This window comes from Musa acuminata, chromosome BXJ2-1 (assembly GCF_036884655.1).
Source record: "Musa acuminata AAA Group cultivar baxijiao chromosome BXJ2-1, Cavendish_Baxijiao_AAA, whole genome shotgun sequence".
NCBI lineage: Eukaryota > Viridiplantae > Streptophyta > Magnoliopsida > Zingiberales > Musaceae > Musa > Musa acuminata.
In genome coordinates, this window is record NC_088338.1 from 25,496,182 (window position 1) to 25,519,240 (window position 23,059).

Consider the following 23,059-nt stretch of genomic DNA (forward strand, 5'->3'; position numbering starts at 1 on the left):
CGAAGCTCGCGAAACGGGTGCGATAATGGCAGCACTAAATCACCGGATCCCATCAAATCTTCGAAGATAAGCGTGCTTGGGCCAGAGTAGTACTAGGATGGGTGACCCCCTGGGAAGTCCTCGTGTTGCACTCCTTTTTGCATCCCGGGATTCGAAACATCTCCCGTAGAGCTCCGAGACGATTGTTTTGGGGCTGGAAATTTACTGTGACCGCTACGCAGTCAGTATCGAGGGGCTCGGAGAGAGCTTTCCGGATTGTGGTCGCAATAGCGATTACGAGATCGTTCTAGAAAGTGCCGATGGTTTCGGCACGCGCTTGCCGTGATTGATACGCAGTCGTCGGGCTAGGGCTCGGAGGGAGCTTGCATTAGGGATTTCGTGAACGTTCGAGAAAGCGACGACGGTTTCGTGACGGGCAAGAGGCTCCGGACGTTGATACGCCGACCGCGACGTGCACATAGGCGAGGGAAGAAGCACGCGAAACGGGTGCGATAATGGCAGCACTAAATCACCGGATCCCATCAAAACTTCGAAGATAAGCTTGCTTGGGCCAGAGTAGTACTAGGATGGGTGACCCCCTGGGAAGTCCTCGTGTTGCACTCCTTTTTGCATCCCGGGATTCGAAACATCTCCCGTAGAGCTTCGAGACGATTGTTTTGGGGTTGGAAATTTGCTGTGACCGCTACGCAGTCAGTATCGAGGGGCTCGGAGAGAGCTTTCCGGATTGGGGTCGCAATAGCGATTCCGAGATCGTTCTAGAAAGTGCCGATGGTTTCGGCACGCGCTTGCCGTGACTGATACGCAGTTGTCGGGCTAGGGCTCGGAGGGAGCTTGCAATAGGGATTTCGTGAACGTTCGAGAAAGCGACGACGGTTTCGTGACGGGCAAGAGGCTCCGGACATTGATGCGCCGACCGCGACGTGCACATAGGCGAGGGACGAAGCTCGCAAAACGGGTGCGATAATGGCAGTACTAAATCACCGGATCCCATCAAACCACCGAAGTTAAGCGTGCTTGGGCCAGAGTAGTACTAGGATGGGTGACCCCCTGGGAAGTCCTCGTGTTGCACTCCTTTTTGCATCCCGGGATTCGAAACATCTCCCGTAGAGCTCCGAGACGATTGTTTTGGGGCAGGAAATTTGCTGTGACCGCTACGCTGTCAGTATCGAGGGGCTCGGAGAGAGCTTTCCGGATTGGGGTCGCAATAGCGATTCCGAGATCGTTCTAGAAAGTGCCGATGGTTTCGGCACGCGCTTGCCGTGACTGATACGCAGTCGTCGGGCTAGGGCTCGGAGGGAGCTTGCAATAGGGATTTCGTGAACGTTCGAGAAAGCGACGACGGTTTCGTGACGGGCAAGAGGCTCCGGACGTTGATGCGCCGACCGCGACGTGCACATAGGCGAGGGACGAAGCTCGCGAAACGGGTGCGATAATGGCAGCACTAAATCACCGGATCCCATCAAAACTTCGAAGATAAGCGTGCTTGGGCCAGAGTAGTACTAGGATGGGTGACCCCCTGGGAAGTCCTCGTGTTGCACTCCTTTTTGCATCCCGGGATTCGAAACATCTCCCGTAGAGCTCCGAGACGATTGTTTTGGGGCTGTAAATTTGCTGTGACCGCTACGCAGTCAGTATCGAGGGGCTCGGAGAGAGCTTTCCGGATTGGGGTCGCAATAGCGATTCCGAGATCGTTCTAGAAAGTGCCGATGGTTTCGGCACGCGCTTGCCGTGACTGATACGCAGTCGTCGGGCTAGGGCTCGGAGGGAGCTTGCAATAGGGATTTCGTGAATGTTCGAGAAAGCGACGACGGTTTCGTGACGGGCAAGAGGCTCCGGACATTGATGCGCCGACCGCGACGTGCACATAGGCGAGGGACGAAGCTCGCGAAACGGGTGCGATAATGGCAGTACTAAATCACCGGATCCCATCAAACCACCGAAGTTAAGCGTGCTTGGGCCAGAGTAGTACTAGGATGGGTGACCCCCTGGGAAGTCCTCGTGTTGCACTCCTTTTTGCATCCCGGGATTCGAAACATCTCCCGTAGAGCTCCGAGACGATTGTTTTGGGGCAGGAAATTTGCTGTGACCGCTACGCTGTCAGTATCGAGGGGCTCGGAGAGAGCTTTCCGGATTGGGGTCGCAATAGCGATTCCGAGATCGTTCTAGAAAGTGCCGATGGTTTCGGCACGCGCTTGCCGTGACTGATACGCAGTCGTCGGGCTAGGGCTCGGAGGGAGCTTGCAATAGGGATTTCGTGAACGTTCGAGAAAGCGACGACGGTTTCGTGACGGGCAAGAGGCTCCGGACGTTGATGCGCCGACCGCGACGTGCACATAGGCGAGGGACGAAGCTCGCGAAACGGGTGCGATAATGGCAGCACTAAATCACCGGATCCCATCAAAACTTCGAAGATAAGCGTGCTTGGGCCAGAGTAGTACTAGGATGGGTGACCCCCTGGGAAGTCCTCGTGTTGCACTCCTTTTTGCATCCCGGGATTCGAAACATCTCCCGTAGAGCTCCGAGACGATTGTTTTGGGGCTGTAAATTTGCTGTGACCGCTACGCAGTCAGTATCGAGGGGCTCGGAGAGAGCTTTCCGGATTGGGGTCGCAATAGCGATTCCGAGATCGTTCTAGAAAGTGCCGATGGTTTCGGCACGCGCTTGCCGTGACTGATACGCAGTCGTCGGGCTAGGGCTCGGAGGGAGCTTGCAATAGGGATTTCGTGAACGTTCGAGAAAGCGACGACGGTTTCGTGACGGGCAAGAGGCTCCGGACGTTGATGCGCCGACCGCGACGTGCACATAGGCGAGGGACGAAGCTCGCGAAACGGGTGCGATAATGGCAGTACTAAATCACCGGATCCCATCAAACCACCGAAGTTAAGCATGCTTGGGCCAGAGTAGTACTAGGATGGGTGACCCCCTGGGAAGTCCTCGTGTTGCACTCCTTTTTGAATCCCGGGATTCGAAACATCTCCCGTAGAGCTCCGAGACGATTGTTTTGGGGCTGGAAATTTGCTGTGACCGCTACGCAGTCAGTATCGAGGGGCTCGGAGAGAGCTTTCCGGATTGGGGTCGCAATAGCGATTCCGAGATCGTTCTAGAAAGTGCCGATGGTTTCGGCACGCGCTTGCCGTGACCGATACGCAGTCGTCGGGGATAGGGCTCGGAGAGAGCTTGCAATAGGGATTTCGTGAACATTCGAGAAAGCGACGAGGGTTTCGTGACGGGCAAGAGGCTCCGGACGTTGATACGCCGACCGCGATGTGCACATAGGCGAGGGACGAAGCACGCGAAACGGGTGCGATAATGGCAGCACTAAATCACCGGATCCCATCAAAACTTCGAAGTTAAGCGTGCTTGGGCCAGAGTAGTACTAGGATGGGTGACCCCCTGGGAAGTCCTCGTGTTGCACTCCTTTTTGCATCCTGGGATTCGAAACATCTCCCGTAGAGCTCCGAGACGATTGTTTTGGGGCTGGAAATTTGCTATGACCGCTACGCAGTCAGTATCGAGGGGCTCGGAGAGAGCTTTCCGAATTGGGGTCGCAATAGCGATAACTAGATCGTTATAGAAAGTGTCGATGGTTTCGGCACGCGCTTGCCGTGACCGATACGCAGTCGTCGGGCTAGGGCTCGGAGAGAGCTTGCAATAGGGATTTCGTGAATGTTTGAGAAAGCGCCGACGGTTTCGTGATGGGCAAGAGGCTCCGGCCGTTGATACGCCGACCGCGACGTGCACATAGGCGAGGGACGAAGCACGCGAAACGGGTGCGATTATGCCAGCACTAAATCACCGGATCCCATCAAAACTCCGAAGTTAAGCGTGCTTGGGCCAGAGTAGTACTACGATGGGTGACCCCCTGGGAAGTCCTCGTGTTGCACTCCTTTTTGCATCCCGTGATACGAAACATCTCCCGTAGAGCTCCGAGACGATTGTTTTGGGGCTGGAAATTTGCTGTGACCGCTACGCAGTCACTATCGAGGGGCTCGGAGAGTGCTTTCCGGATTGGGGTCGCAATAGCGATTCCGAGATTGTTCTAGAAAGTGTCGATAGTTTCGGCACGCGCTTGCCGTGACTAATACGCAGTCGTCGGGCTAGGGCTCGGAGGGAGCTTGCAATAGGGATTTCGTGAACGTTCGAGAAAGCGACGACGGTTTCGTGACGGGCAAGAGGCTCCGGACATTGATGCGCCGACCGCGACGTGCACATAGGCGAGGGACGAAGCTCGCGAAACGGGTGCGATAATGGCAGTACTAAATCACCGGATCCCATCAAACCACCGAAGTTAAGCGTGCTTGGGCCAGAGTAGTACTAGGATGGGTGACCCCCTGGGAAGTCCTCGTGTTGCACTCCTTTTTGCATCCCGGGATTCGAAACATCTCCCGTAGAACTCCGAGACGATTGTTTTGGGGCAGGAAATTTGCTGTGACCGCTACGCTGTCAGTATCGAGGGGCTCGGAGAGAGCTTTCCGGATTGGGGTCGCAATAGCGATTCCGAGATCGTTCTAGAAAGTGCCGATGGTTTCGGCACGCGCTTGCCGTGACTGATACGCAGTTGTCGGGCTAGGGCTCGGAGGGAGCTTGCAATAGGGATTTCGTGAACGTTCGAGAAAGCGACGACGGTTTCGTGACGGGCAAGAGGCTCCGGACATTGATGCGCCGACCGCGACGTGCACATAGGCGAGGGACGAAGCTCGCGAAACGGGTGCGATAATGGCAGTACTAAATCACCGGATCCCATCAAACCACCGAAGTTAAGCGTGCTTGGGCCAGAGTAGTACTAGGATGGGTGACCCCCTGGGAAGTCCTCGTGTTGCACTCCTTTTTGCATCCCGGGATTCGAAACATCTCCCGTAGAGCTCCGAGACGATTGTTTTGGGGCTGTAAATTTGCTGTGACCGCTACGCAGTCAGTATCGAGGGGCTCGGAGAGAGCTTTCCGGATTGGGGTCGCAATAGCGATTCCGAGATCGTTCTAGAAAGTGCCGATGGTTTCGGCACGCGCTTGCCGTGACTGATACGCAGTCGTCGGGCTAGGGCTCGGAGGGAGCTTGCAATAGGGATTTCGTGAACGTTCGAGAAAGCGACGACGGTTTCGTGACGGGCAAGAGGCTCCGGACATTGATGCGCCGACCGCGACGTGCACATAGGCGAGGGACGAAGCTCGCGAAACGGGTGCGATAATGGCAGTACTAAATCACCGGATCCCATCAAACCACCAAAGTTAAGCGTGCTTGGGCCAGAGTAGTACTAGGATGGGTGACCCCCTGGGAAGTCCTCGTGTTGCACTCCTTTTTGCATCCCGGGATTCGAAACATCTCCCGTAGAGCTCCGAGACGATTGTTTTGGGGCTGGAAATTTGCTGTGACCGCTACGCTGTCAGTATCGAGGGGCTCGGAGAGAGCTTTCCGGATTGGGGTCGCAATAGCGATTCCGAGATCGTTCTAGAAAGTGCCGATGGTTTCGGCACGCGCTTGCCGTGACTGATACGCAGTCGTCGGGCTAGGGCTCGGAGGGAGCTTGCAATAGGGATTTCGTGAACGTTCGAGAAAGCGACGACGGTTTCGTGACGGGCAAGAGACTCCGGACGTGGATGCGCCGACCGCGACGTGCACATAGGCGAGGGACGAAGCTCGCGAAACGGGTGCGATAATGGCAGCACTAAATCACCGGATCCCATCAAAACACCGAAGTTAAGCGTGCTTGGGCCAGAGTAGTACTAGGATGGGTGACCCCCTGGGAAGTCCTCGTGTTGCACTCCTTTTTGCATCCCGGGATTCGAAACATCTCCCGTAGAGCTCCGAGACGATTGTTTTGGGGCTGGAAATTTGTTGTGACCGCTACGCTGTCAGTATCGAGGGGCTCGGAGAGAGCTTTCCGGATTGGGGTCGCAATAGCGATTCCGAGATCGTTCTAGAAAGTGCCGATGGTTTCAGCACGCGCTTGCCGTGACTGATACGCAGTCGTCGGGCTAGGGCTCGGAGAGAGCTTGCAATAGGGATTTCGTGAATGTTCGAGAAAGCGCCGACGGTTTCGTGATGGGCAAGAGGCTCCGGCCGTTGATACGCCGACCGCGACGTGCACATAGGCGAGGGATGAAGCACGCGAAACGGGTGCGATTATGCCAGCACTAAATCACCGGATCCTATCAAAACTCCGAAGTTAAGCGTGCTTGGGCCAGAGTAGTACTACGATGGGTGACCCCCTGGGAAGTCCTCGTGTTGCACTCCTTTTTGCATCCCGTGATACGAAACATCTCCCGTAGAGCTCCGAGACGATTGTTTTGGGGCTGGAAATTTGCTGTGACCGCTACGCAGTCAGTATCGAGGGGCTCGGAGAGAGCTTTCCGGATTGGGGTCGCATTAGGGATTTCGTGAACGTTCGAGAAAGCGACGACGGTTTCGTGACGGGCAAGAGGCTCCGGACATTGATGCGCCGACCGCGACGTGCACATAGGCGAGGGACGAAGCTCGCGAAACGGGTGCGATAATGGCAGTACTAAATCACCGGATCCCATCAAACCACCGAAGTTAAGCGTGCTTGGGCCAGAGTAGTACTAGGATGGGTGACCCCCTGGGAAGTCCTCGTGTTGCACTCCTTTTTGCATCCCGGGATTCGAAACATCTCCCGTAGAGCTCCGAGACGATTGTTTTGGGGCTGGAAATTTGCTGTGACCGCTACGCTGTCAGTATCGAGGGGCTCGGAGAGAGCTTTCCGGATTGGGGTCGCAATAGCGATTCCGAGATCGTTCTAGAAAGTGCCGATGGTTTCGGCACGCGCTTGCCGTGACCGATACGCAGTCGTCGGGGATAGGGCTCGGAGAGAGCTTGCAATAGGGATTTCGTGAACGTTCGAGAAAGCGACGATGGTTTCGTGACGGGCAAGAGGCTCCGGACGTTGATACGCCGACCGCGACGTGCACATAGGCGAGGGAAGAAGCACGCGAAACGGGTGCGATAATGGCAGCACTACATCACCGGATCCCATCAAAACTTCGAAGTTAAGCGTGCTTGGGCCAGAGTTGTACTAGGATGGGTGACCCCCTGGGAAGTCCTCGTGTTGTACTCCTTTTTGCAACCTGGGATTCGAAACATCTCCCGTAGAGCTCCGAGACGATTGTTTTGGGGCTGGAAATTTGCTGTGACCGCTACGCAGTCAGTATCGAGGGGCTCGGAGAGAGCTTTCCGAATTGGGGTCGCAATAGCGATACCTAGATCGTTATAGAAAGTGTCGATGGTTTCGGCACGCGCTTGCCGTGACCGATACGCAGTCGTCGGGCTAGGGCTCGGAGAGAGCTTGCAATAGGGATTTCGTGAACGTTCGAGAAAGCGCCGACGGTTTCGTGACGGGCAAGAGGCTCCGGCCTTTGATACGCCGACCGCGACGTGCACATAGGCGAGGGACGAAGCACGCGAAACGGGTGCGATTATGCCAGCACTAAATCACCGGATCCCATCAAAACTCCGAAGTTAAGCGTGCTTGGGCCAGAGTAGTACTACGATGGGTGACCCCCTGGGAAGTCCTCGTGTTGCACTCCTTTTTGCATCCCGTGATACGAAACATCTCCCGTAGAGCTCCGAGACGATTGTTTTGGGGCTGGAAATTTGCTGTGACCGCTACGCAGTCAGTATCGAGGGGCTCGGAGAGAGCTTTCCGGATTGGGGTCGCAATAGCGATTCCGAGATTGTTCTAGAAAGTGCCGATGGTTTCGGCACGCGCTTGCCGTGACTGATTCGCAGTCGTCGGGCTAGGGCTCGGAGGGAGCTTGCATTAGGGATTTCGTGAACGTTCGAGAAAGCGACGACGGTTTCGTGACGGGCAAGAGGCTACGGACGTTGATGCGCCGACCGCGACGTGCACATAGGCGAGGGACGAAGCTCGCGAAACGGGTGCGATAATGGCAGCACTAAATCACCGGATCCCATCAAAACTTCGAAGATAAGCGTGCTTGCGCCAGAGTAGTACTAGGATGGGTGACCCCCTGGGAAGTCCTCATGTTGCACTCCTTTTTGCATCCCGGGATTCGAAACATCTCCCGTAGAGCTCCGAGACGATTGTTTTGGGGCTGGAAATTTGCTGTGACCGCTACGCAGTCAGTATCGAGGGGCTCGGAGAGAGCTTTCCGGATTGGGGTCGCAATAGCGATTCCGAGATCGTTCTAGAAAGTGCCGATGGTTTCGGCACGCGCTTGCCGTGACTGATACGCAGTCGTCGGGCTAGGGCTCGGAGGGAGCTTGCAATAGGGATTTCGTGAACGTTCGAGAAAGCGACGACGGTTTCGTGACGGGCAAGAGGCTCCGGACGGGGATGCGCCGACCGCGACGTGCACATAGGCGAGGGACGAAGCTCGCGAAACGGGTGCGATAATGGCAGCACTAAATCACCGGATCCCATCAAAACACCGAAGTTAAGCGTGCTTGGGCCAGAGTAGTACTAGGATGGGTGACCCCCTGGGAAGTCCTCGTGTTGCACTCCTTTTTGCATCCCGTGATACGAAACATCTCCCGTAGAGCTCCGAGACGATTGTTTTGGGGCTGGAAATTTGCTGTGACCGCTACGCTGTCAGTATCGAGGGGCTCGGAGAGAGCTTTCCGGATTGGGGTCGCAATAGCGATTCCGAGATCGTTCTAGAAAGTGCCGATGGTTTCGGCACGCGCTTGCCGTGACTGATACGCTGTCGTCGGGCTAGGGCTCGGAGGGAGCTTGCAATAGGGATTTCGTGAACGTTTGAGAAAGCGACGACGGTTTCGTGACGGGCAAGAGGTTCCGGACGTTGATGCGCCGACCGCGACGTGCACATAGGCGACGGACGAAGCTCGCGAAACGGGTGCGATAATGGCAGTACTAAATCACCGGATCCCATCAAACCACCGAAGTTAAGCGTGCTTGGGCCAGAGTAGTACTAGGATGGGTGACCCCCTGGGAAGTCCTCGTGTTGCACTCCTTTTTGAATCCCGGGATTCGAAACATCTCCCGTAGAGCTCCGAGACGATTGTTTTGGGGCTGGAAATTTGCTGTGACCGCTACGCAGTCAGTATCGAGGGGCTCGGAGAGAGCTTTCCGGATTGGGGTCGCAATAGCGATTCCGAGATCGTTCTAGAAAGTGCCGATGGTTTCGGCACGCGCTTGCCGTGACCGATACGCAGTCGTCGGGGATATGGCTCTGAGAGAGCTTGCAATAGGGATTTCGTGAACGTTCGAGAAAGCGACGACGGTTTCGTGACGGGCAAGAGGCTCCGGACGTTGATACGCCGACCGCGACGTGCACATAGGCGAGGGACGAAGCACGCGAAACGGGTGCGATAATGTCAGCACTAAATCACCGGATCCCATCAAAACTTCGAAGTTAAGCGTGCTTGGGCCAGAGTAGTACTAGGATGGGTGACCCCCTGGGAAGTCCTCGTGTTGCACTCCTTTTTGCATCCCGGGATTCGAAACATCTCCCGTAGAGCTCCGAGACGATTGTTTTGGGGCTGGAAATTTGCTGTGACCGCTACGCAGTCAGTATCGAGGGGCTCGGAGAGAGCTTTCCGAATTGGGGTCGCAATAGCGATACCTAGATCGTTATAGAAAGTGTCGATGGTTTCGGCACGCGCTTGCCGTGACCGATACGCAGTCGTCGGGCTAGGGCTCGGAGAGAGCTTGCAATAGGGATTTCGTGAAAGTTCGAGAAAGCGCCGACGGTTTCGTGACGGGCAAGAGGCTCCGGACGTTGATACGCCGACCGCGACGTGCACATAGGCGAGGGACGAAGCACGCGAAACGGGTGCGATAATGGCAGCACTAAATCACCGGATCCCATCAAAACTTCAAAGTTAAGCGTGCTTGGGCCATAGTAGTACTAGGATGGGTGACCCCGTGGGAAGTCCTCGTGTTGCACTCCTTTTTGCATCCCGGGATTCGAAACATCTCCCGTAGAGCTCCGAGACGATTGTTTTGGGGCTGGAAATTTGCTGTGACCGCTACGCTGTCAGTATCGAGGGGCTCGGAGAGAGCTTTCCGATTTGGGGTCGCAATAGCGATTCCGAGATCGTTCTAGAAAGTGCCGAAGGTTTCGGCACGCGCTTGCCGTGACCGATACGCAGTCATCGGGCTTGGGCTCGGAGAGAGCTTGCAATAGGGATTTCATGAACGTTCGAGAAAGCGACGACGGTTTCGTGACGGGCAAGAGGCTCCGGACGTTGATGCGCCGATCGCACCGTGCACATAGGCGAGGGACGAAGCTCGCGAAACGGGTGCGATAATGGCAGTACTAAATCACCGGATCCCATCAAACCACCGAAGTTAAGCGTGCTTGGGCCAGAGTAGTACTAGGATGGGTGACCCCCTGGGAAGTCCTCGTGTTGCACTCCTTTTTGCATCCCGGGATTCGAAACATCTCCCGTAGAGCTCCGAGACGATTGTTTTGGGGCTGGAAATTTGCTGTGACCGCTACGCAGTCAGTATCGAGGGGCTCGGAGAGAGCTTTCCGGATTGGGGTCGCAATAGCGATTCCGAGATCGTTCTAGAAAGTGCCGATGGTTTCGGCACGCGCTTGCCGTGACTGATACGCAGTCGTCGGGCTAGGGCTCGGAGGGAGCTTGCAATAGGGATTTCGTGAACGTTTGAGAAAGCGACGACGGTTTCGTGACGGGCAAGAGGCTCCGGACGTTGATGCGCCGACCGCGACGTGCACATAGGCGACGGACGAAGCTCGCGAAACGGGTGCGATAATGGCAGTACTAAATCACCGGATCCCATCAAACCACCGAAGTTAAGCGTGCTTGGGCCAGAGTAGTACTAGGATGGGTGACCCCCTGGGAAGTCCTCGTGTTGCACTCCTTTTTGAATCCCGGGATTCGAAACATCTCCCGTTGAGCTCCGAGACGATTGTTTTGGGGCTGGAAATTTGCTGTGACCGCTACGCAGTCAGTATCGAGGGGCTCGGAGAGAGGTTTCCGGATTGGGGTCGCAATAGCGATTCCGAGATCGTTCTAGAAAGTGCCGATGGTTTCGGCACGCGCTTGCCGTGACCGATACGCAGTCGTCGGGGATAGGGCTCTGAGAGAGCTTGCAATAGGGATTTCGTGAACGTTCGAGAAAGCGACGACGGTTTCGTGACGGGCAAGAGGCTCCGGACGTTGATACGCCGACCGCGACGTGCACATAGGCGAGGGACGAAGCACGCGAAACGGGTGCGATAATGTCAGCACTAAATCACCGGATCCCATCAAAACTTCGAAGTTAAGCGTGCTTGGGCCAGAGTAGTACTAGGATGGGTGACCCCCTGGGAAGTCCTCGTGTTGCACTCCTTTTTGCATCCCGGGATTCGAAACATCTCCCGTAGAGCTCCGAGACGATTGTTTTGGGGCTGGAAATTTGCTGTGACCGCTACGCAGTCAGTATCGAGGGGCTCGGAGAGAGCTTTCCGAATTGGGGTCGCAATAGCGATACCTAGATCGTTATAGAAAGTGTCGATGGTTTCGGCACGCGCTTGCCGTGACCGATACGCAGTCGTCGGGCTAGGGCTCGGAGAGAGCTTGCAATAGGGATTTCGTGAACGTTCGAGAAAGCGCCGACGGTTTCGTGACGGGCAAGAGGCTCCGGACGTTGATACGCCGACCGCGACGTGCACATAGGCGAAGGACGAAGCACGCGAAACGGGTGCGATAATGCCAGCACTAAATCACCGGATCCCATCAAAACTCCGAAGTTAAGCGTGCTTGGGCCAGAGTAGTACTACGATGGGTGACCCCCTGGGAAGTCCTCGTGTTGCACTCCTTTTTGCATCCCGTGATACGAAACATCTCCCGTAGAGCTCCGAGACGATTGTTTTGGGGCTGGAAATTTGCTGTGATCGCTACGCAGTCAGTATCGAGGGGCTCGGAGAGAGCTTTCCGGATTGGGGTCGCAATAGCGATTCCGAGATCGTTCTAGAAAGTGCCGATGGTTTCGGCACGCGCTTGCCGTGACTGATACGCAGTCGTCGGGCTAGGGCTCGGAGGGAGCTTGCAATAGGGATTTCGTGAACGTTCGAGAAAGCGACGACGGTTTCGTGACGGGCAAGAGGCTCCGGACGGGGATGCGCCGACCGCGACGTGCACATAGGCGAGGGACGAAGCTCGCGAAACGGGTGCGATAATGGCAGCACTAAATCACCGGATCCCATCAAAACACCGAAGTTAAGCGTGCTTGGGCCAGAGTAGTACTAGGATGGGTGACCCCCTGGGAAGTCCTCGTGTTGCACTCCTTTTTGCATCCCGTGATACGAAACATCTCCCGTAGAGCTCCGAGACGATTGTTTTGGGGCTGGAAATTTGCTGTGACCGCTACGCTGTCAATATCGAGGGGCTCGGAGAGAGCTTTCCGGATTGGGGTCGCAATAGCGATTCCGAGATCGTTCTAGAAAGTGCCGATGGTTTCGGCACGCGCTTGCCGTGACTGATACGCAGTCGTCGGGCTAGGGCTCGGAGGGAGCTTGCAATAGGGATTTCGTGAACGTTTGAGAAAGCGACGACGGTTTCGTGACGGGCAAGAGGTTCCGGACGTTGATGCGCCGACCGCGACGTGCACATAGGCGACGGACGAAGCTCGCGAAACGGGTGCGATAATGGCAGTACTAAATCACCGGATCCCATCAAACCACCGAAGTTAAGCGTGCTTGGGCCAGAGTAGTACTAGGATGGGTGACCCCCTGGGAAGTCCTCGTGTTGCACTCCTTTTTGAATCCCGGGATTCGAAACATCTCCCGTAGAGCTCCGAGACGATTGTTTTGGGGCTGGAAATTTGCTGTGACCGCAACGCAGTCAGTATCGAGGGGCTCGGAGAGAGCTTTCCGGATTGGGGTCGCAATAGCGATTCCGAGATCGTTCTAGAAAGTGCCGATGGTTTCGGCACGCGCTTGCCGTGACCGATACGCAGTCGTCGGGGATAGGGCTCTGAGAGAGCTTGCAATAGGGATTTCGTGAACGTTAGAGAAAGCGACGACGGTTTCGTGACGGGCAAGAGGCTCCGGACGTTGATACGCCGACCGCGACGTGCACATAGGCGAGGGACGAAGCACGCGAAACGGGAGCGATAATGTCAGCACTAAATCACCGGATCCCATCAAAACTTCGAAGTTAAGCGTGCTTGGGCCAGAGTAGTACTAGGATGGGTGACCCCCTGGGAAGTCCTCGTGTTGCACTCCTTTTTGCATCCCGGGATTCGAAACATCTCCCGTAGAGCTCCGAGATGATTGTTTTGGGGCTGGAAATTTGCTGTGACCGCTACGCAGTCAGTATCGAGGGGCTCGGAGAGAGCTTTCCGAATTGGGGTCGCAATAGCGATACCTAGATCGTTATAGAAAGTGTCGATGGTTTCGGCACGCGCTTGCCGTGACCGATACGCAGTCGTCGGGCTAGGGCTCCGAGAGAGCTTGCAATAGGGATTTCGTGAACGTTCGAGAAAGCGCCGACGGTTTCGTGACGGGCAAGAGGCTCCGGACGTTGATACGCCGACCGCGACGTGCACATAGGCGAAGGACGAAGCACGCGAAACGGGTGCGATAATGCCAGCACTAAATCACCGGATCCCATCAAAACTCCGAAGTTAAGCGTGCTTGGGCCAGAGTAGTACTACGATGGGTGACCCCCTGGGAAGTCCTCGTGTTGCACTCCTTTTTGCATCCCGTGATACGAAACATCTCCCGTAGAGCTCCGAGACGATTGTTTTGGGGCTGGAAATTTGCTGTGACCGCTACGCAGTCAGTATCGAGGGGCTCGGAGAGAGCTTTCCGGATTGGGGTCGCAATAGCGATTCCGAGATCGTTCTAGAAAGTGCCGATGGTTTCGGCACGCGCTTGCCGTGACCGATACGCAGTCGTCGGGGATAGGGCTCTGAGAGAGCTTGCAATAGGGATTTCGTGAACGTTCGAGAAAGCGACGACGGTTTCGTGACGGGCAAGAGGCTTCGGACGTTGATACGCCGACCGCGACGTGCACATAGGCGAGGGACGAAGCACGCGAAACGGGTGCGATAATGTCAGCACTAAATCACCGGATCCCATCAAAACTTCGAAGTTAAGCGTGCTTGGGCCAGAGTAGTACTAGGATGGGTGACCCCCTGGGAAGTCCTCGTGTTGCACTCCTTTTTGCATCCCGGGATTCGAAACATCTCCCGTAGAGCTCCGAGACGATTGTTTTGGGGCTGGAAATTTGCTGTGACCGCTACGCAGTCAGTATCGAGGGGCTCGGAGAGAGCTTTCCGAATTGGGGTCGCAATAGCGATACCTAGATCGTTATAGAAAGTGTCGATGGTTTCGGCACGCGCTTGCCGTGACCGATACGCAGTCGTCGGGCTAGGGCTCGGAGAGAGCTTGCAATAGGGATTTCGTGAACGTTCGAGAAAGCGCCGACGGTTTCGTGACGGGCAAGAGGCTCCGGACGTTGATACGCCGACCGCGACGTGCACATAGGCGAAGGACGAAGCACGCGAAACGGGTGCGATAATGCCAGCACTAAATCACCGGATCCCATTAAAACTCCGAAGTTAAGCGTGCTTGGGCCAGAGTAGTACTACGATGGGTGACCCCCTGGGAAGTCCTCGTGTTGCACTCCTTTTTGCATCCCGTGATACGAAACATCTCCCGTAGAGCTCCGAGACGATTGTTTTGGGGCTGGAAATTTGCTGTGACCGCTACGCAGTCAGTATCGAGGGGCTCGGAGAGAGCTTTCCGGATTGGGGTCGCAATAGCGATTCCGAGATCGTTCTAGAAAGTGCCGATGGTTTCGGCACGCGCTTGCCGTGACTGATACGCAGTCGTCGGGCTAGGGCTCGGAGGGAGCTTGCAATAGGGATTTCGTGAACGTTCGAGAAAGCGACGACGGTTTCGTGACGGGCAAGAGGCTCCGGACGGGGATACGCCGACCGCGACGTGCACATAGGCGAGGGACGAAGCTCGCGAAACGGGTGCGATAATGGCAGCACTAAATCACCGGATCCCATCAAAACACCGAAGTTAAGCGTGCTTGGGCCAGAGTAGTACTAGGATGGGTGACCCCCTGGGAAGTCCTCGTGTTGCACTCCTTTTTGCATCCCGTGATACGAAACATCTCCCGTAGAGCTCCGAGACGATTGTTTTGGGGCTGGAAATTTGCTGTGACCGCTACGCTGTCAGTATCGAGGGGCTCGGAGAGAGCTTTCCAGATTGGGGTCGCAATAGCGATTCCGAGATCGTTCTAGAAAGTGCCGATGGTTTCGGCACGCGCTTGCCGTGACTGATACGCAGTCGTCGGGCTAGGGCTCGGAGGGAGCTTGCAATAGGGATTTCGTGAACGTTTGAGAAAGCGACGACGGTTTCGTGACGGGCAAGAGGCTCCGGACGTTGATGCGCCGACCGCGACGTGCACATAGGCGACGGACGAAGCTCGCGAAACGGGTGCGATAATGGCAGTACTAAATCACCGGATCCCATCAAACCACCGAAGTTAAGCGTGCTTGGGCCAGAGTAGTACTAGGATGGGTGACCCCCTGGGAAGTCCTCGTGTTGCACTCCTTTTTGCATCCCGGGATTCGAAACATCTCCCGTAGAGCTCCGAGACGATTGTTTTGGGGCTGGAAATTTGCTGTGACCGCTACGCAGTCAGTATCGAGGGGCTCGGAGAGAGCTTTCCGAATTGGGGTCGCAATAGCGATACCTAGATCGTTATAGAAAGTGTCGATGGTTTCGGCACGCGCTTGCCGTGACCGATACGCAGTCGTCGGGCTAGGGCTCGGAGAGAGCTTGCAATAGGGATTTCGTGAACGTTCGAGAAAGCGCCGACGGTTTCGTGACGGGCAAGAGGCTCCGGACGTTGATACGCCGACCGCGACGTGCACATAGGCGAAGGACGAAGCACGCGAAACGGGTGCGATAATGCCAGCACTAAATCACCGGATCCCATCAAAACTCCGAAGTTAAGCGTGCTTGGGCCAGAGTAGTACTACGATGGGTGACCCCCTGGGAAGTCCTCGTGTTGCACTCCTTTTTGCATCCCGTGATACGAAACATCTCCCGTAGAGCTCCGAGACGATTGTTTTGGGGCTGGAAATTTGCTTTGACCGCTACGCAGTCAGTATCGAGGGGCTCGGAGAGAGCTTTCCGGATTGGGGTCGCAATAGCGATTCCGAGATCGTTCTAGAAAGTGCCGATGGTTTCGGCACGCGCTTGCCGTGACTGATACGCAGTCGTCGGGCTAGGGCTCGGAGGGAGCTTGCAATAGGGATTTCGTGAACGTTCTAGAAAGCGACGACGGTTTCGTGACGGGCAAGAGGCTCCGGACGGGGATGCGCCGACCGCGACGTGCACATAGGCGAGGGACGAAGCTCGCGAAACGGGTGCGATAATGGCAGCACTAAATCACCGGATCCCATCAAAACACCGAAGTTAAGCGTGCTTGGGCCAGAGTAGTACTAGGATGGGTGACCCCCTGGGAAGTCCTCGTGTTGCACTCCTTTTTGCATCCCGTGATACGAAACATCTCCCGTAGAGCTCCGAGACGATTGTTTTGGGGCTGGAAATTTGCTGTGACCGCTACGCTGTCAGTATCGAGGGGCTCGGAGAGAGCTTTCCAGATTGGGGTCGCAATAGCGATTCCGAGATCGTTCTAGAAAGTGCCGATGGTTTCGGCACGCGCTTGCCGTGACTGATACGCAGTCGTCGGGCTAGGGCTCGGAGGGAGCTTGCAATAGGGATTTCGTGAACGTTTGAGAAAGCGACGACGGTTTCGTGACGGGCAAGAGGCTCCGGACGTTGATGCGCCGACCGCGACGTGCACATAGGCGACGGACGAAGCTCGCGAAACGGGTGCGATAATGGCAGTACTAAATCACCGGATCCCATCAAACCACCGAAGTTAAGCGTGCTTGGGCCAGAGTAGTACTAGGATGGGTGACCCCCTGGGAAGTCCTCGTGTTGCACTCCTTTTTGAATCCCGGGATTCGAAACATCTCCCGTAGAGCTCCGAGACGATTGTTTTGGGGCTGGAAATTTGCTGTGACCGCTACGCAGTCAGTATCGAGGGGCTCGGAGAGAGCTTTCCGGATTGGGGTCGCAATAGCGATTCCGAGATCGTTCTAGAAAGTGCCGATGGTTTCGGCACGCGCTTGCCGTGACCGATACGCAGTCGTCGGGGATAGGGCTCTGAGAGAGCTTGCAATAGGGATTTCGTGAACGTTCGAGAAAGCGACGACGGTTTCGTGACGGGCAAGAGGCTCCGGACGTTGATACGCCGACCGCGACGTGCACATAGGCGAGGGACGAAGCACGCGAAACGGGTGCGATAATGTCAGCACTAAATCACCGGATCCCATCAAAACTTCGAAGTTAAGCGTGCTTGGGCCAGAGTAGTACTAGGATGGGTGACCCCCTGGGAAGTCCTCGTGTTGCACTCCTTTTTGCATCCCGGGATTCGAAACATCTCCCGTAGAGCTCCGAGACGATTGTTTTGGGGCTGGAAATTTGCTGTGACCGCTACGCAGTCAGTATCGAGGGGCTCGGAGAGAGCTTTCCGAATTGGGGTCGCAATAGCGATACCTAGATCGTTATAGAAAGTGTCGATGGTTTCGGCACGCGCTTGCCGTGACCGATACGCAGTCGTCGGGCTAGGGCTCGGAGAGAGCTTGCAATAGGGATTTCGTGAACGTTCGAGAAAGCGCCGACGGTTTCGTGACGGGCAAGAGGCTCCGGACGTTGATACGCCGACCGCGACGTGCACATAGGCGAGGGACGAAGCACGCGAAACGGGTGCGATAATGCCAGCACTAAATCACCGGATCCCATCAAAACTCCGAAGTGAAGCGTGCTTGGGCCAGAGTAGTACTACGATGGGTGACCCCCTGGGAAGTCCTCGTGTTGCACTCCTTTTTGCATCCCGTGATACGAAACATCTCCCGTAGAGCTCCGAGACGATTGTTTTGGGGCTGGAAATTTGCTGTGACCGCTACGCAGTCAGTATCGAGGGGCTCGGAGAGAGCTTTCCGGATTGGGGTCGCAATAGCGATTCCGAGATCGTTCTAGAAAGTGCCGATGGTTTCGGCACGCGCTTGCCGTGACTGATACGCAGTCGTCGGGCTAGGGCTCGGAGGGAGCTTGCAATAGGGATTTCGTGAACGTTCGAGAAAGCGACGACGGTTTCGTGACGGGCAAGAGGCTCCGGACGGGGATGCGCCGACCGCGACGTGCACATAGGCGAGGGACGAAGCTCGCGAAACGGGTGCGATAATGGCAGCACTAAATCACCGGATCCCATCAAAACACCGAAGTTAAGCGTGCTTGGGCCAGAGTAGTACTAGGATGGGTGACCCCCTGGGAAGTCCTCGTGTTGCACTCCTTTTTGCATCCCGCGATTCGAAACATCTCCCGTAGAGCTCCGAGACGATTGTTTTGTGGCTGGAAATTTGCTGTGACAGCTACGCAGTCAGTATCGAGGGGCTCGGAGAGAGCTTTCCGAATTGGGGTCGCAATAGCGATACCTAGATCGTTATAGAAAGTGTCGATGGTTTCAGCACGCACTTGCCGTGACCGATACGCAGTCGTCGGGCTCGGGCTCGGAGAGAGCTTGCAATAGGGATTTCGTGAACGTTCGAGAAAGCGCCGACGGTTTCGTGACGGGCAAGAGGCTCCGGACGTTGATACGTCGACCGCGACGTGCACATAGGCGAGGGACGAAGCACGCGAAACGGGTGTGATAATGCCAGCACTAAATCACCGGATCCCATCAAAACTCCGAAGTTAAGCGTGCTTGGGCCAGAGTAGTACTACGATGGGTGACCCCCTAGGAAGTCCTCGTGTTGCACTCCTTTTTGCATCCCGTGATACGAAACATCTCCCATAGAGCTCCGAGACGATTGTTTTGGGGCTGGAAATTTGCTGTGACCGCTACGCTGTCAGTATCGAGGGGCTCGGAGAGAGCTTTCCGGATTGGGGTCGCAATAGCGATTCCGAGATCGTTCTAGAAAGTGCCGATGGTTTCGGCACGCGCTTGCCGTGACTGATACGCAGTCGTCGGGCTAGGGCTCGGAGGGAGCTTGCAATAGGGATTTCGTGAACGTTCGAGAAAGCGACGACGGTTTCGTGACGGGCAAGAGGCTCCGGACGTGGATGCACCGACCGCGACGTGCATATAGGCGAGGGACGAAGCTCGCGAAACGGGTACGATAATGGCAGCACTAAATCACCGGATCCCATCAAAACACCGAAGTTAAGCGTGCTTGGGCCAGAGTAGTACTAGGATGGGTGACCCCCTGGGAAGTCCTCGTGTTGCACTCCTTTTTTCATCCCGCGATTCGAAACATCTCCCGTAGAGCTCCGAGACGATTGTTTTGGGGCTGGAAATTTGCTGTGACCGCTACGCAGTCAGTATCGAGGGGCTCGGAGAGAGCTTTCCGAATTGGGGTCAAAATAGCGATACCTAGATCGTTATAGAAAGTGTCGATGGTTTCGGCACGCGCTTGCCGTGACCGATACGCAGTCGTCGGGCTAGGGCTCGGAGAGAGCTTGCAATAGGGATTTCGTGAACGTTCGAGAAAGCGCCGACGGTTTCGTGACGGGCAAGAGGCTCCGGACGTTGATACGCCGACCGCGACGTGCACATAGGCGAGGGACGAAGCACGCGAAACGGGTGCGATAATGCCAGCACTAAATCACCGGATCCCATCAAAACTCCGAAGTTAAGCGTGCTTGGGCCAGAGTAGTACTACGATGGGTGACCCCCTGGGAAGTCCTCGTGTTGCACTCCTTTTTGCATCCCGTGATACGAAACATCTCCCGTAGAGCTCCGAGACGATTGTTTTGGGGCTGGAAATTTGCTGTGACCGCTACGCTGTCAGTATCGAGGGGCTCGGAGAGAGCTTTCCGGATTGGGGTCGCAATAGCGATTCCGAGATCGTTCTAGAAAGTGCCGATGGTTTTGGCACGCGCTTGCCGTGACTGATACGCAGTCGTCGGGCTAGGGCTCGGAGGGAACTTGCAATAGAGATTTCGTGAACGTTCGAGAAAGCGACGACGGTTTCGTGACGGGCAAGAGGCTCCGGACGTGGATGCGCCGACCGCGACGTGCACATAGGCGAGGGACGAAGCTCGCGAAACGGGTGCGATAATGGCAGCACTAAATCACCGGATCCCATCAAAACACCGAAGTTAAGCGTGCTTGGGCCAGAGTAGTACTAGGATGGGTGACCCCCTGGGAAGTCCTCGTGTTGCACTCCTTTTTGCATCCCGCGATTCGAAACATCTCCCGTAGAGCTCCGAGACGATTGTTTTGGGGCTGGAAATTTGCTGTGACCGCTACGCAGTCAGTATCGAGGGGCTCGGAGAGAGCTTTCCGAATTGGGGTCGCAATAGCGATACCTAGATCGTTCTAGAAAGTGCCGATGGTTTCGGCACGCGCTTGCCGTGACTGATACGCAGTCGTCGGGCTAGGGCTCGGAGGGAGCTTGCAATAGGGATTTCTGAACGTTCGAGAAAGCGACGACGGTTTCGTGACGGGCAAGAGGCTCCGGACGTTGATGCGCCGACCGCGACGTGCACATAGGCGAGGGACGAAGCTCGCGAAACGGGTGCGATAATGGCAGTACTAAATCACCGGATCCCATCAAACCACCGAAGTTAAACGTGCTTGGGCCAGAGTAGTACTAGGATGGGTGACCCCCTGGGAAGTCCTCGTGTTGCTCTCCTTTTTGCATCCCGGGATTCGAAACATCTCCCGTAGAGCTCCGAGACGATTGTTTTGGGGCTGGAAATTTGCTGTGACCGCTGCGCAGTCAGTATCGAGGGGCTCGGAGAGAGCTTTCCGGATTGGGGTCGCAATAGCGATTCCGAGATCGTTCAAGAAAGTGCCGATGGTTTTGGCACGCGCTTGCCGTGACTGATACGCAGTCGTCGGGCTAGGGCTCGGAGGGAACTTGCAATAGAGATTTCGTGAACGTTCGAGAAAGCGACGACGGTTTCGTGACGGGCAAGAGGCTCCGGACGTTGATACGCCGACCGCGACGTGCACATAGGCGAGGGACGAAGCACGCGAAACGGGTGCGATAATGGCAGCACTAAATCACCGGATCCCATCAAAACTTCGAAGTTAAGCGTGCTTGGGCTAGAGTTGTATTAGGATGGGTGACCCCCTGGGAAGTCCTCGTGTCGCACTCCTTTTTGCATCCTGGGATTCGAAACATCTCCCGTAGAGCTCCGAGACGATTGTTTTGGGGCTGGAAATTTGCTGTGACCGCTACGCAGTCAGTATCGAGGGGCTCGGAGAGAGCTTTCCGAATTGGGGTCGCAATAGCGATACCTAGATCGTTATAGAAAGTATCGATGGTTTCGGCACGCGCTTGCCGTGACCGATACGCAGTCGTCGGGCTAGGGCTCGGAGAGAGCTTGCAATAGGGATTTCGTGAACGTTCGAGAAAGCGCCGACGGTTTCGTGGCGGGCAAGAGGCTCCGGACGTTGATACGCCGACCGTGACGTGCACATAGGCGAGGGACGAAGCACGCGAAACGGGTGCGATAATGCGAGCACTAAATCACCGGATCCCATCAAAACTCCGAAGTTAAGCATGCTTGGGCCAGAGTAGTACTACGATGGGTGACCCCCTGGGAAGTCCTCGTGTTGCACTCCTTTTTGCATCCCGTGATACGAAACATCTCCCGTAGAGCTCCGAGACGATTGTTTTGGGGCTGGAAATTTGCTGTGACCGCTACGCAGTCAGTATCGAGGGGCTCGGAGAGAGCTTTACGGATTGCGGTCGCAATAGCGATTCCGAGATCATACTAGAAAGTGCCGATGGTTTCGGCACGCGCTTGCCGTAACCGATACGCAGTCGTCGGGCTAGGGCTCGGAGAGTGCTTGCAATAGGGATTTCGTGAACGTTCGAGAAAGCGCCGACGGTTTCGTGACGGGCAAGAGGCTCTGGACGTTGATACGCCGACCGCGACTTGCACATAGGCGAGGGACGAAGAACGCGAAACGGGTGCGAAAATGCCAGCACTAAATCACCGGATCCCATCAAAACTACGAAGTTAAGTGTGCTTGGGCCAGAGTAGTACTACGATGGGTGACCCCCTGGGAAGTCCTCGTGTTGCACTCCTTTTTGCATCCCGGGATACGAAACATCTCCCGTAGAGCTCCGAGACGATTGTTTTGGGGCTGGAAATTTGCTGTGATCGCTACGCAGTCAGTATCGAGGGGCTCGGAGAGAGCTTTACGGATTGCGGTCGCAATAGCGATTCCGAGATCGTACTAGAAAGTGCCGATGGTTTCGGCACGCGCTTGCCGTAACCGATACGCAGTCGTCGGGCTAGGGCTCGGAGAGTGCTTGCAATAGAGATTTCGTGAACGTTCGAGAAAGCGCCGACGGTTTCGTGACGGGCAAGAGGCTCTGGACGTTGATACGCCGACCGCGACTTGCACATAGGCGAGGGACGAAGAACGCGAAACGGGTGCGAAAATGCCAGCACTAAATCACCGGATCCCATCAAAACTCCGAAGTTATGTGTGCTTGGGCCAGAGTAGTACTACGATGGGTGACCCCCTGGGATGTCCTCGTGTTGCACTCCTTTTTGCATCCCGGGATACGAAACATCTCCCGTAGAGCTCCGAGACCATTGTTTTGGGGCTGGAAATTTGATGTGACCGCTACATAGTCAGTATCGAGGGGCTTGGAGAGAGCGTTCCTGATTGGGGTCGCAATAGCGATTCCGAGATCGTTCTAGAAAGTGCCGATGGTTTCGGCACGCGCTTGCCGTGACCGATATGCAGTCGTCGGGCTAGGGCTCGGAGAGAGCTTGCAATAGGGATTTCGTGAACGTTCGACAAAGCGACGACGGTTTCGTGACGGGCAAAAGGCTCCGGACGTTGATGCGCCGACCGCGACGTGCACATAGGCGAGGGACGAAGCACGCGAAACGGGTGCGATAATGGCAGCACTAAATCACCGGATCCCATCAAAACATCAAAGTTAAGCGTGCTTGGGCCATAGTAGTACTAGGATGGGTGACCCCGTGGGAAGTCCTCGTGTTGCACTCCTTTTTGCATCCCGGGATTCGAAACATCTCCCGTAGAGCT

At 55.8% G+C, this 23,059-nt stretch overlaps 29 non-coding genes and 21 pseudogenes across 29 annotated transcripts; all 50 read left to right on the top strand.

The window, feature by feature from the left end:
• The first annotated feature begins 15 nt into the window (after positions 1-15).
• On the top strand, positions 16-134 carry LOC135600513 (5S ribosomal RNA). Its single transcript, XR_010482833.1, has one exon. It is a non-coding gene; the product is annotated as a 5S ribosomal RNA (ribosomal RNA).
• Positions 135-484: 350 nt separating this feature from the next.
• Positions 485-603, top strand: LOC135601326 (5S ribosomal RNA). The gene has a single exon (XR_010483621.1). It is a non-coding gene; the product is annotated as a 5S ribosomal RNA (ribosomal RNA).
• Positions 604-953: 350 nt separating this feature from the next.
• LOC135602375 (5S ribosomal RNA) lies at positions 954-1,072 on the top strand (annotated as a pseudogene).
• A 350-nt stretch (positions 1,073-1,422) lies between these two features.
• LOC135600259 (5S ribosomal RNA) lies at positions 1,423-1,541 on the top strand. Its single transcript, XR_010482585.1, has one exon. It is a non-coding gene; the product is annotated as a 5S ribosomal RNA (ribosomal RNA).
• Positions 1,542-1,891: 350 nt separating this feature from the next.
• LOC135602376 (5S ribosomal RNA) lies at positions 1,892-2,010 on the top strand (annotated as a pseudogene).
• A 350-nt stretch (positions 2,011-2,360) lies between these two features.
• On the top strand, positions 2,361-2,479 carry LOC135600260 (5S ribosomal RNA). The gene has a single exon (XR_010482586.1). It is a non-coding gene; the product is annotated as a 5S ribosomal RNA (ribosomal RNA).
• Positions 2,480-2,829: 350 nt separating this feature from the next.
• Positions 2,830-2,948, top strand: LOC135603362 (5S ribosomal RNA; annotated as a pseudogene).
• Positions 2,949-3,299: 351 nt separating this feature from the next.
• On the top strand, positions 3,300-3,418 carry LOC135600583 (5S ribosomal RNA). Its single transcript, XR_010482901.1, has one exon. It is a non-coding gene; the product is annotated as a 5S ribosomal RNA (ribosomal RNA).
• A 350-nt stretch (positions 3,419-3,768) lies between these two features.
• LOC135600817 (5S ribosomal RNA) lies at positions 3,769-3,887 on the top strand. Its single transcript, XR_010483130.1, has one exon. It is a non-coding gene; the product is annotated as a 5S ribosomal RNA (ribosomal RNA).
• Positions 3,888-4,237: 350 nt separating this feature from the next.
• LOC135602377 (5S ribosomal RNA) lies at positions 4,238-4,356 on the top strand (annotated as a pseudogene).
• A 350-nt stretch (positions 4,357-4,706) lies between these two features.
• Positions 4,707-4,825, top strand: LOC135602378 (5S ribosomal RNA; annotated as a pseudogene).
• Positions 4,826-5,175: 350 nt separating this feature from the next.
• On the top strand, positions 5,176-5,294 carry LOC135603201 (5S ribosomal RNA; annotated as a pseudogene).
• A 350-nt stretch (positions 5,295-5,644) lies between these two features.
• LOC135601121 (5S ribosomal RNA) lies at positions 5,645-5,763 on the top strand. The gene has a single exon (XR_010483425.1). It is a non-coding gene; the product is annotated as a 5S ribosomal RNA (ribosomal RNA).
• A 350-nt stretch (positions 5,764-6,113) lies between these two features.
• LOC135599704 (5S ribosomal RNA) lies at positions 6,114-6,232 on the top strand. The gene has a single exon (XR_010482049.1). It is a non-coding gene; the product is annotated as a 5S ribosomal RNA (ribosomal RNA).
• A 249-nt stretch (positions 6,233-6,481) lies between these two features.
• Positions 6,482-6,600, top strand: LOC135602379 (5S ribosomal RNA; annotated as a pseudogene).
• A 351-nt stretch (positions 6,601-6,951) lies between these two features.
• On the top strand, positions 6,952-7,070 carry LOC135602607 (5S ribosomal RNA; annotated as a pseudogene).
• Positions 7,071-7,420: 350 nt separating this feature from the next.
• Positions 7,421-7,539, top strand: LOC135600828 (5S ribosomal RNA). The gene has a single exon (XR_010483141.1). It is a non-coding gene; the product is annotated as a 5S ribosomal RNA (ribosomal RNA).
• Positions 7,540-7,889: 350 nt separating this feature from the next.
• Positions 7,890-8,008, top strand: LOC135600306 (5S ribosomal RNA). The gene has a single exon (XR_010482631.1). It is a non-coding gene; the product is annotated as a 5S ribosomal RNA (ribosomal RNA).
• A 350-nt stretch (positions 8,009-8,358) lies between these two features.
• LOC135601122 (5S ribosomal RNA) lies at positions 8,359-8,477 on the top strand. Its single transcript, XR_010483426.1, has one exon. It is a non-coding gene; the product is annotated as a 5S ribosomal RNA (ribosomal RNA).
• A 350-nt stretch (positions 8,478-8,827) lies between these two features.
• LOC135602381 (5S ribosomal RNA) lies at positions 8,828-8,946 on the top strand (annotated as a pseudogene).
• Positions 8,947-9,297: 351 nt separating this feature from the next.
• On the top strand, positions 9,298-9,416 carry LOC135600005 (5S ribosomal RNA). Its single transcript, XR_010482340.1, has one exon. It is a non-coding gene; the product is annotated as a 5S ribosomal RNA (ribosomal RNA).
• Positions 9,417-9,766: 350 nt separating this feature from the next.
• Positions 9,767-9,885, top strand: LOC135603101 (5S ribosomal RNA; annotated as a pseudogene).
• A 350-nt stretch (positions 9,886-10,235) lies between these two features.
• Positions 10,236-10,354, top strand: LOC135602382 (5S ribosomal RNA; annotated as a pseudogene).
• A 350-nt stretch (positions 10,355-10,704) lies between these two features.
• On the top strand, positions 10,705-10,823 carry LOC135602384 (5S ribosomal RNA; annotated as a pseudogene).
• A 351-nt stretch (positions 10,824-11,174) lies between these two features.
• On the top strand, positions 11,175-11,293 carry LOC135600006 (5S ribosomal RNA). The gene has a single exon (XR_010482341.1). It is a non-coding gene; the product is annotated as a 5S ribosomal RNA (ribosomal RNA).
• A 350-nt stretch (positions 11,294-11,643) lies between these two features.
• LOC135601336 (5S ribosomal RNA) lies at positions 11,644-11,762 on the top strand. Its single transcript, XR_010483631.1, has one exon. It is a non-coding gene; the product is annotated as a 5S ribosomal RNA (ribosomal RNA).
• A 350-nt stretch (positions 11,763-12,112) lies between these two features.
• Positions 12,113-12,231, top strand: LOC135601123 (5S ribosomal RNA). Its single transcript, XR_010483427.1, has one exon. It is a non-coding gene; the product is annotated as a 5S ribosomal RNA (ribosomal RNA).
• A 350-nt stretch (positions 12,232-12,581) lies between these two features.
• Positions 12,582-12,700, top strand: LOC135602385 (5S ribosomal RNA; annotated as a pseudogene).
• Positions 12,701-13,051: 351 nt separating this feature from the next.
• On the top strand, positions 13,052-13,170 carry LOC135600621 (5S ribosomal RNA). Its single transcript, XR_010482940.1, has one exon. It is a non-coding gene; the product is annotated as a 5S ribosomal RNA (ribosomal RNA).
• Positions 13,171-13,520: 350 nt separating this feature from the next.
• LOC135601347 (5S ribosomal RNA) lies at positions 13,521-13,639 on the top strand. Its single transcript, XR_010483642.1, has one exon. It is a non-coding gene; the product is annotated as a 5S ribosomal RNA (ribosomal RNA).
• Positions 13,640-13,990: 351 nt separating this feature from the next.
• Positions 13,991-14,109, top strand: LOC135600007 (5S ribosomal RNA). The gene has a single exon (XR_010482342.1). It is a non-coding gene; the product is annotated as a 5S ribosomal RNA (ribosomal RNA).
• A 350-nt stretch (positions 14,110-14,459) lies between these two features.
• Positions 14,460-14,578, top strand: LOC135602248 (5S ribosomal RNA). The gene has a single exon (XR_010483966.1). It is a non-coding gene; the product is annotated as a 5S ribosomal RNA (ribosomal RNA).
• Positions 14,579-14,928: 350 nt separating this feature from the next.
• Positions 14,929-15,047, top strand: LOC135601124 (5S ribosomal RNA). The gene has a single exon (XR_010483428.1). It is a non-coding gene; the product is annotated as a 5S ribosomal RNA (ribosomal RNA).
• Positions 15,048-15,397: 350 nt separating this feature from the next.
• LOC135602386 (5S ribosomal RNA) lies at positions 15,398-15,516 on the top strand (annotated as a pseudogene).
• A 350-nt stretch (positions 15,517-15,866) lies between these two features.
• LOC135601359 (5S ribosomal RNA) lies at positions 15,867-15,985 on the top strand. Its single transcript, XR_010483655.1, has one exon. It is a non-coding gene; the product is annotated as a 5S ribosomal RNA (ribosomal RNA).
• Positions 15,986-16,335: 350 nt separating this feature from the next.
• Positions 16,336-16,454, top strand: LOC135601125 (5S ribosomal RNA). The gene has a single exon (XR_010483429.1). It is a non-coding gene; the product is annotated as a 5S ribosomal RNA (ribosomal RNA).
• A 350-nt stretch (positions 16,455-16,804) lies between these two features.
• LOC135602387 (5S ribosomal RNA) lies at positions 16,805-16,923 on the top strand (annotated as a pseudogene).
• A 351-nt stretch (positions 16,924-17,274) lies between these two features.
• On the top strand, positions 17,275-17,393 carry LOC135600008 (5S ribosomal RNA). Its single transcript, XR_010482343.1, has one exon. It is a non-coding gene; the product is annotated as a 5S ribosomal RNA (ribosomal RNA).
• A 350-nt stretch (positions 17,394-17,743) lies between these two features.
• On the top strand, positions 17,744-17,862 carry LOC135604114 (5S ribosomal RNA). Its single transcript, XR_010484194.1, has one exon. It is a non-coding gene; the product is annotated as a 5S ribosomal RNA (ribosomal RNA).
• Positions 17,863-18,212: 350 nt separating this feature from the next.
• Positions 18,213-18,331, top strand: LOC135601126 (5S ribosomal RNA). Its single transcript, XR_010483430.1, has one exon. It is a non-coding gene; the product is annotated as a 5S ribosomal RNA (ribosomal RNA).
• Positions 18,332-18,681: 350 nt separating this feature from the next.
• Positions 18,682-18,800, top strand: LOC135599795 (5S ribosomal RNA). Its single transcript, XR_010482138.1, has one exon. It is a non-coding gene; the product is annotated as a 5S ribosomal RNA (ribosomal RNA).
• A 350-nt stretch (positions 18,801-19,150) lies between these two features.
• LOC135602598 (5S ribosomal RNA) lies at positions 19,151-19,269 on the top strand (annotated as a pseudogene).
• Positions 19,270-19,619: 350 nt separating this feature from the next.
• LOC135601370 (5S ribosomal RNA) lies at positions 19,620-19,738 on the top strand. Its single transcript, XR_010483666.1, has one exon. It is a non-coding gene; the product is annotated as a 5S ribosomal RNA (ribosomal RNA).
• Positions 19,739-20,088: 350 nt separating this feature from the next.
• LOC135601128 (5S ribosomal RNA) lies at positions 20,089-20,207 on the top strand. Its single transcript, XR_010483432.1, has one exon. It is a non-coding gene; the product is annotated as a 5S ribosomal RNA (ribosomal RNA).
• A 349-nt stretch (positions 20,208-20,556) lies between these two features.
• On the top strand, positions 20,557-20,675 carry LOC135603541 (5S ribosomal RNA; annotated as a pseudogene).
• A 350-nt stretch (positions 20,676-21,025) lies between these two features.
• On the top strand, positions 21,026-21,144 carry LOC135601743 (5S ribosomal RNA; annotated as a pseudogene).
• Positions 21,145-21,494: 350 nt separating this feature from the next.
• LOC135600896 (5S ribosomal RNA) lies at positions 21,495-21,613 on the top strand. The gene has a single exon (XR_010483206.1). It is a non-coding gene; the product is annotated as a 5S ribosomal RNA (ribosomal RNA).
• Positions 21,614-21,963: 350 nt separating this feature from the next.
• On the top strand, positions 21,964-22,082 carry LOC135601613 (5S ribosomal RNA; annotated as a pseudogene).
• Positions 22,083-22,432: 350 nt separating this feature from the next.
• Positions 22,433-22,551, top strand: LOC135602684 (5S ribosomal RNA; annotated as a pseudogene).
• Positions 22,552-22,901: 350 nt separating this feature from the next.
• On the top strand, positions 22,902-23,020 carry LOC135604196 (5S ribosomal RNA; annotated as a pseudogene).
• Positions 23,021-23,059: the final 39 nt, after the last annotated feature.